We start from the raw sequence: 9,668 nt of genomic DNA, 5'->3' as shown, positions 1-9,668 counted from the left end.
CAGGGAAGCAGCAGCTGTTGACTCACCGCAGTGAAGACACTGTGGTGAGTAGATCTAAGTACATTGACTTCATCTACGTTATTCATGTAGCTGAAGTTATGTAAGTTAGATCGATCTGTCCCCTCCCCTCCCAGTGTAGACCATGCCTAAGAGAGTGAGGATATGAGATAACCAAAGCACAATTCCTACCAATTTTCCACCAACATTTCAATCTTCAGCGAAAACCAAAACTTTTAGGGTTTGGATGTATTTTACAATCAACATTTTCTCTATAAAACAACTATTTTTTTTTAACCAAAACCTCTTTTTGTTGAAAACCCACTGTAAGCCAGTTTCAAGAAAGAATTTTTGATTAGTCCTAAATTTAGTCTAACCGATACTTTAGAAATATGTTAGATTTCAGCCAAATCTGTCATCAATTTTGCCCCTTTCAAAACCTCTCAAGGGCAGTCATAATATCACAGAGCATAACTTTGAAAAGAAAAATGTGCAAAAACTGTAAACATTTGCAAGTTTTTTTTTCTGACGCAGCCAGTAAGTCTGTTTTGATCTTGCAGCATTTTTACTCAAAGAAGATTTTTTCATTTTGTATTTGTTATGCTAGGATAGTTTGCTTTTGTCCTGCAGAAGGGACACAGTCCCAGCCCTGATGTGCTTTCAATGGAACACAGATGGATGGGATACACTCTCACAAACACTCATTGTGTTGCACATCTCCATAATCACTGTCCCTAATGCTTCAGAAATGTGTTCGATTTCAGTAAAATCCATCATTTTTTCCCTTCTCATAACTTCCCAAGGACAGTCATTTTATTCGAGAGCATAATTTTAAAAATAAAAATATGTTAAAGTGTAAATATTTGTGGCTTTTTTTCTTTTTTCCAATACATTTGAGACAATTCACAGTAACTCTGTTTTTATCCTGCAGCATTTCATCTCTCCGATGTTATTCACATTTTATATTTGTTATGCTGGGATAATCTGCTTTGTCCTGCAGAGAGGACACAGTCCCAGCCCTGAGATGCTTTCAATGGAACAGAAAAGGATAAGATAGACTGTCAGAAAGACGCATTATGTTGCACATTCCCGTAATCACTGTCCCCACCACCGAGTGGTCAACTTGCACTGAGGAACTGTGGCCAGAATACAGATGAGCAGGAGTCCTTCCTTCCCCCTACATTGCAGCCCAGGGGAGGCCAGATGAGTGAAACAGCCCTTTCTCCTCCTCTTGGTCTCTTTTTCCCCACAGACCTGTGGATGCCAGAAATGGGAGGATGGTTCAGGAGGCACCTCACTTGGGGGGGTTTATAAGCTCCAGTGTACATGCTCTGCAATTTATTCTGATGATGCGGGGAGTGGTCTCTAGTGGAGGAAGAGGTTATTTGTAGGGATGAGGCTTGTCTAGGAGCATGAACAGGGATGATGAAAGGGGCCTCTCAACCAGTGAACTATTGGAGGTTTGGCAGTTGTTAAGCTGACATACCGGTGCTACTCCTGACCCACCTTAGTGGCCATTTGAAACATTAGGAATTTTGTACATTGTGTGATTCATTTGTCCAGGTTATATGAAAACCAGTATGTGAATGTCCTTAAACATGAGGCTTCTGTTTTGTTTTGTTTTTCTTGTTTGTTTTTCAGAATCAAAGAACAAGAAAAAGAGTAAGTTTGAATTGAAATCTGTACAGTTATATTGAGAGGAAACACATGTTGTCTTCCTAATAACAATATTAGTTTATTCAGTTAAATTTATCAAAGGTTTGGAGCTAAATGAAAAATAGATTTTTTTGGTTTGAGGGTGGAACAAAAATCCAGTTTGATTTGAACTAAGACTTTAAAAAAGATCTTTTCTCTAATAGAAAAACCTGAACATATTTTGTTTGGAATCAACTTAATGTTTTGAATCAACATGAAACTTTATTTTTTTTTTTTTAGTTTTGCTTTCAATTCCACAAGTCTGGGTATTTACCCCACATAACATTTTGGGATCTATCTGATCCAAACATGCCCAAAAATATAAATAAAATGGAAAATATGTGCCTCTTCATACATTAAGTAGTCTCAGATTAGAATGAAGTTAATATTTCCACCTGTTGTCAGTTTTATGTAGCAAAAAAAGTAACTACAAAGGTGATGGGGTCAGTCCGACCAGTCATTGTTAGTCAAGAGAGAAAAAGAAAGTACTGCACCTCCAAAAGTCTTGTGGGGTGGGGTTTGTACCCCAGATATGTACAAAAATGTAAATAGAACCTGATAGGCAGAATGCTTTTTCTTTCTTTAGGTCCTCAAACTCAGATGAGGACAACTTGTTATCATTGGTTTTCCCTGCATATCATAGGAAGGAAGTGTTAACGATGTGCCTTAGGCATTTCTGGTGAAAAGGCTTTACCTGACTGTGACAGAGAGAGTTTTTAAAATTGTCTATGGTGTCTGTACTGTATCTCTCGTCAGTGAGGGCTGGTCTACACCGGAGGGGGTGGTATCGATCTAAGATACGCAACTTCAACTACATGAATAGCATAGCTGAAGTCAAAGTATCTTATATTGATTTACCTTGGGTCCTCAGGGTTCAGGATCGAGGCCCATGGCTCCCTGTGTCAACTCCGCTACCGCCGCTCGCTCCGGTGGAGTTCCAGAGTCAACGGGAGCATGTTTGGGGATCAATATATCGCTGTCATAGTATACTTTCCTCGATCTGAACCTTAGAGTCCAAAAATGAGGTACTAGCATGAAATCCTCTAAGCTTAATTACCAGCTTCGATCTGATACGCTGACACCAATCAGAACTCTGAGTGTCTGATAAACTCTGGTCTCCCCAAAACCTTCCCTGGGGACCCCCAAGACTCAGATTCCTTGAGTCTCACAACAAAGGGAAATAAAGAGGATCCCTCTATGGTTCACCCATGTTCTATAACATTTTTTGTCTATACACACCTCCCAGAGGATCTGAAGGCCAAGATTATAAAGGGTCAAAACAGCTAGATAAGTTCATGGAGGATAGGTTCATGGGCTATTAGCCAGGATGGGCAGGGATGCAAAACCATGTCTGGGGGTCGCCTAGCGGTTTGCCAGAAGCTGGGAATGAGCGAAGGGATGGATCACTTGATGATTACTTGTTCTGTAACTTCTGTTCATTCCCTCTGAAGTCCTGGCAGTGGTCACTGTCAGAAGACAGGATACTGTGCTAGATGGACCATTGGTCTGACCCAGTATGACCATTCTTATGTTGTCTGGTGATGAGGAAGATTCAGAAATAAGAGACAGCCAAAAAACATGATTTAATTTTTTTGTGATGTTTGAACTTTTGATTTGGCAATTCCATATTACAATTTGCCTGTGGTATGTGTTAGTATTAGGGTATGTCCCTTTAAATTCACTGTAAGCCCTCTAGTGGTTTTCACCATGTTCTATAATTTGCAAGCACCACAAACCACTTAGGGCAGCAGTATGTATGCAGCTAAGCATTCATGTTTGTTTATATTTAATCAAGAGTTATTCGGGACCCATCTGTGCCATGCAGATTGGAGACTGGAGAGGCCTAGTGAAAGTGGCAGTAAAAGAAGGCTGCATTACTTGTGGAGAATTGTGACTGGGTCTATTTCAGGACAGGGTCTATGAGCAGAGACAGACAATGAGGAGTAGGAAGGGAGGGGAACTTGACTGGAGAGGGTACAGGCTGAATGATTTCTCACTCGGAAACTAAATTATTCTCTCACTTTACATGAAAATAAGTCCTGTGTTGAAAAGTTCACTTCTTTCTCAGGTAAACTATCATTCCGAATGGTAAGTCACTGTGATTTTTGTACGTTCCAGTCATAATGAATAACACCTGGAAATGATACTGATTTTAATTAGTGCTCCCTGTGTTCTAAACTATGTCAAATACACATTGTTAGCTATGTTGTCTGTATGCCATTCTGACTGCAGGCCTGGAAAGCCCAGATTCTGTAAATCCCTTCAGTCTGTGCCTTGTGACCAAGAACTCTAAGTGGGGTTGGTGATGGGAGACGTAGACCATGCACAGCTGCAGGAGGTGCAGAGCTGGTTGGGAGAGTTGAGAAAAAAGTGAAGCTGGGAGTGCAGAAATGATGTGCAGTGGGTGGGTGGGTTGATGAGGGGATGGGAAAGCTGTGGGTTGGGAAGCACAAAATGACTTGATGTGGGGGTGGGAGGCAGCACAGAATTAATTGTTTTGATTATTGGGAGATCCTGGAAGCTCTGCGCAGTCAGGCAGCACTTTACAACAAGTGTGAAATCTGATCTCAGCTGGGTCTTCTGGCAAGTGCTCCTGACAGCAGGGGACTAAATCACTTTACTGACTATAAATATATGAGAGTTAGCAGCACTGATTGTCACCACACATTGGTGGTGTCAGGGGGTAGAAAGACTTCGACAACCCAATGTTGGGGAGAAAATTCGAGGAGGCAAAAGCTGCTTTTCTGAGTCACCTGCCTCTTTTATTATCTAGATTACACATCGCAAATGCACAGCAACAAAATAAAGAATTTCTTACAAAAATCTTCCATCAAGGAGCATAAACAGAAAAGCAAGTTGCAAAAAACAAGCCTCAGCTGTAACACAGCAGTTCTGTGAGAAACAGCAGAGAAAAAGGAGACTACCAAAACACTGACCAGCTGCGAACGGGGCCGTCTGTGTGAAAGCAAGGGGGAGGATGGAGGAAAGGCCAAGTTCCTGGAAGATAAGCAAGGCCGGGTGTGCCCACATAAAATGCAAGCAAGGAACAAAATGAAGCCCCAATTAAAGGAGCGGACCCAAGCCTGTGGGCCCGCGGGTCATCCTACAAGGGGCAGTTCAGAAGACAAGCCAAAAAATATGATGCAATCGTTGTTTTCAATACCATGGTTGGGGGAGGGTCTTATTTGTGATTTTGAGCTACTTGGTTTGTCAATGCTATATTTGATATTCCTAGTGAAAGTGGAAGTAAATGGAAACTGGAAGATTGGGTAATGAAACTGTTCAGTGAGGAAGAAAAATGGTTGAGAATACCTGGCTGTTGGGGAAAATTGAATTGTTTGCAGGCTCAGTAGAGAGACTGGTTCCTTATATTAAAAAGACTGGAACTGAATAGAATGGTTAATATATGGGTAAAGAGAAAAGGTGATGGTTTTATTGAGTTTAAGAGTGGCTTAAATATACAACATGCTTCCTAGCCAAAGAGTTCATATTAAATGCACTGACAGAACATCTGTGTAGTTGAGTTGTGTGATTAACAGAGTTTTCAGTACTTTGGCAATTGCAAAATTCCTCCCCCCCCAAAAAAATGTTCTTTTGTTTTGCAAAATCTAATGATCATTTTTAAAATTAAAATGGACAAAAAGAGTGAGGGGAGACTGTCAACCATGAACAACTGGAGGTTCGCCAGCTGAAGCAGCTGTGAAGATGAGTTACTAATGCTACTCCCTTGCGATGTGGAGGGCTATTTGCAAAATGTGTCTATGTAGCTCCATACAGACCAACACTGAAGCAATTCAGTCACAATAGCTTCTTAGCCCTGAAGGATAAAGGACAATTTGTGATGTCCCCTAATACTCCCCACAGTACATTCAATAGTGAAGCCAAGGCCTAAGGTGTGACAATATCTCAGTTCAGGCAGTTGGGCGGGTCAGGAAGGTTTTTGCAACTTGATATTAATGATTATGTACTTTTTAAATGTCAGAAATCTACTAGATGCAGTAAATTATTGGTTTGCCCAGTTGTTTTTTTTTTTAAAGTGGTTTATTAATGTATTTAAACATGAGAATTTTTTATCTTTTCCAGAAGGAAAGGACAACAAAAAGAGAGTTACATTCAGGGGAGAAGTATGTACCTTCACTATATTACAATAACATTTTACCCATTTTAACAGTGTGGGAAGTTTGTGACCTTTAATGGTGTCCAGTACATAAAATAAGGGCAGGGAACTTACTGGGGATCTGCTAAGTGCCCACCAGAGGCATATCTACAGAAAATGTGACTGATTGTGGCATAGGGAATCTGTGAAACATATGTGCTGGGTATACTGAGGGCAGACAAGCTTTCATTCAGATATAGGAAATAGAGTATTGTGCAGAGTGAAGAGTTTTCAATCTCCTGCCAAGGAAAACAATTACTCTTTCAGCTTGTCTACATGAGGAGATTGACTGGCATAATTATTCTTGAACAACTCTCCATGTGGACTCTTTTATTCTGGAGAAAGATTGCATTTTTCCAGTTTAGCTTCCTCTATTTTTGGAAGTGGAAAAAGGCATTTTTTGTGGGAAAAAAGTGTCCACTGAAGGAGTTACTCCAGAATAGCTATAGAGGTTTAGATTCACGCCATACTTTATTCCATGATAACTTCCTTATGTAGACAAGCTCTTATTTGGAAAGGTTAGGCCACAAGGTTTGGTAGCAAACCATTCTGCAGGTGAGACATGTGCAAGTTCTTCTTTGTTTGAGTTCCTGCTGGTTTTATTCACTTCTTTAGTGGAGGAACTTGTGGACCATAAGGCTACTGTGTTTTGGTTAGACCCATGCTCATCATGGTTGCTGAAATCTTGTGATGGATCCATTACTGGTTGAAGCTGTTAATATGTTCCTTAGGGAGGGCAAGTGGCCTGCATCTCTTATATGGGTCTGTCTTTCTAGGCCTCTGCTTAACAACTCATCTCTTTACACTTAAGTGTTTATTAATATAAACCTAGTCTTGTTCACAAAGGGGCTGAGGTGTTGTGACATAAACCTGACTTAGGCACCTAAACTCCTATAAGTGCTTGGGGAGAGATAAGCACTTAAATTGGTATCCATAAAAGCCGGAGCTAATATGCAGGAGTCATCTAAGAAAACCAGTTGGAGGTGCTCGCTGAGAGGGGGTGTGCTAAATTTCATCCCTCACAGGGCAAGTATCTAGTCCAGGCTACAAGGGAGGAGTCATTCTCTGCTTGCCAGCTGCAGCCAGCTCTAGACACACAAGCTGTTTATTGCAAGAAACCCACAGAGGAGAGATGAGTGGTTGCTTATTACTTTTAGCCCAGTGGTTAGCACACTGACCTGAGATGTGGGACAGTTAGGTTCATTCCTGCTTCTGCTTAATGGGGAGAAAGAATTTGAATGGGAGTCTCCATCTTTCAGGTGAGTATTGTAACACTGGGCTCTGGATAGTCTGATGTGGTTCTCTCTCAACCTCTCCTGTTGAGGCTGTTCCACCAGGCCAAAGAGAGAGTAAGTGAGACTTATTCTGTAGTCTGGTGCTAGAAAAAATGGAGCCCAGGGGCCAGGCTCTTTGGCCACACAAAGCTACAATAAGAAAAATCCTGGCAGAACAAAGGAACTTTGCATGATTGCTCCTCATAATATTTGCCAATGTGTTCTTTATATACTATTTTCTGTCTGTCCAAAACATTCAGCAAATGAAAAGAAATCCTTTTCACTTCAGGTCTGCAAGAAATTCCCTCTGAAATCTGTTTTTAAAGCAGGTCCCAGTCCTCCCATAATCCCCTTGGTGGAAAGCCACCCTCACAAAAATATAAAGAGCTATGAAGAGCTTATTGTTGGAAATATGGGAGTCAAATATGTTTTCCTAGTAATTTTTTACTTATACTTACTATGGTCTTCACAAAGGTGTCAGATTGGAATTTTACATTAATTTCTGAATGGGATCAAGTCAGACATGCTGGGAAAGTGTATGTGTGTGGACATGGGCTGACAAACACTTCTGTTTAATCAATGAGAGAGGTTCTATTTTTTTCTTTTCATATAGGTGGAAAGAAAAGCACAAATGAGCAGGTAAGTTTCCAGAATCCTACTTGCCCTTCATCCAGTGTCAAATCTTTCTTGGTCATGTGGAGCTAAAGGAAAGGATCGGGCAAATATTTTGGATCCCAGTTGTATACAGCCACCACTACAGGAGGAAAGGGTATTTTAAGGGAGTGTTGAGCTTTAACAGAATGAATCCTTTTGGAACTGGAATTGTGTCAGTGTTGCTAATTTTCAAACCATTTGGGGGATTAGGTTGGTAATTGTAGAAAGGTGCTTTCTTCACACACACACACACAAACACAGCACAGGTTTAAACCTCTTTATCAGTATTAACTTGACAAATTGAAATAGTCCAGGGAGAGGAACAAAAATAATAAATTTTTTGAAAACCTGAACTATGAGGAAGTTTTAAAAAATCAATTTAGTGTTGAGAAAAGAAGATGGGGGGGGAGAGACTAATAATAGTATTCAAGTATGTTAATGAAAAAAGAGAATGGTGATCAATTGTTCTCCATGTCCACTGAAGGTAGGACAAGAAATAATGAAGGATTAGATATTAGGAAAATATTTTAATTCTAAGAATAGTTAAGCTCTGGAGTAGGCTTCCGAGGGAAGGTGGAATCCCCATAATGAAGTTTTTAGAACAGGTTGGACAAGCACATCAGGGATGGTCTAGGTTTACTTGGTCCTGCTCAGCTAGGTAGCTGGACTAAATGACCTCTTGAGATCCATTCCAGCCCTACATTTCTATGATTCAATGAAAAATGACATTAGCATGGCCTGCTTGTGACAGAGTTCAACTTTCAGCAGCATTAAGGCTCTAGGGATCTTGGGAAACTACAGCTTATGCATAGATGCTGACTCCGTGGGTGCTCCGGGGCTGGAAAATTAGCGATGCTCTGCATCCAATGGCAGCAACCCTCCCCGCCCCCCCCCTTCTCTCCCTCCTCCTTCCCAGCATTTCTTGGCCCCCGCCACGCCAAAGAGCTGTTTGATGGCTCTTAGGACTTTCCGGCCATGTTTGACCAGCTAGAACTGAGAGGAAGCTGCATGTAGAAATTTGATGAGGAGGGTGAGGAGCAGTCTTTCTGAACACGATGGATACCCCAGAGGATGCCCAAGGAAAGGAGGAGCTGGTGAGGTCCATTGAAGTTAGGGTGTGGTCTTTCTAAATGAGCTTGTGTTTGTTGAAGTATTAGCTCTACAGTGTTTTATTCCTGTTCAGAGTGTCTCTCTCTGTGTCATATTCTTTACATATACTCTATGGCCCTATGGGAGAATTCAGCTGTAACCAGAAGGCTCACGCTGTTCGGTGCATTCTAGGACAGGGAGTGTTAAGCTATGGCAGAGTCTGAACAGTCATCCCTGAGCCCAGGGACTAGGCAGCTAGATAGCAGGTTCTAGCTCTCCAAAGGGTGCTAGGCAGAGGGCCTTCACCCTGATTGTGTGCCTAGGAACCCCAAGATTGCAGCAGTGACTGGCCCCATTCAGTCTCTGGAAGCTTAAACATCTAGGGATCCAAGGTGGGATTCCCCTCAACACAAGCTGGTGGATATCCAGCAAGGGGAGCTGAAGGGAGTTTGTGACAAATGCTCCTTTCGAAGTGTATTCTTTGCAGCCTCTCAGTCATTCCTGAACTTGGGAAACTGAATTTCCAAATATTAACAGGCTTGGATTCAATTTTTTTTTTTTTTTGGAACAAGCCACAGAATACAGTTAAAACAAAGAAATCAGAGATATGAGGAGAGAATTCACTATTCATATCATTAACGTTTATTGATAAGCCAAATCCAATATTATATTAACTGAGAACAATCCTTCCTGTTTATCATCCCTCTAAAGGTGTCCTTCACCTCCTTGTTCCTCAGGAGTAGATCAGGGGTTCAGCATGGGAATTGTGGTATATAAAACACAGAGATGATCTTGTCTGGGTC

Source organism: Chelonoidis abingdonii, unplaced genomic scaffold (assembly GCF_003597395.2).
Source record: "Chelonoidis abingdonii isolate Lonesome George unplaced genomic scaffold, CheloAbing_2.0 scaffold1842, whole genome shotgun sequence".
Lineage (NCBI taxonomy): Eukaryota > Metazoa > Chordata > Testudines > Testudinidae > Chelonoidis > Chelonoidis abingdonii.
The sequence above is the reverse complement of the archived record's forward strand: the minus strand, read 5'-3'. Positions refer to the sequence as shown.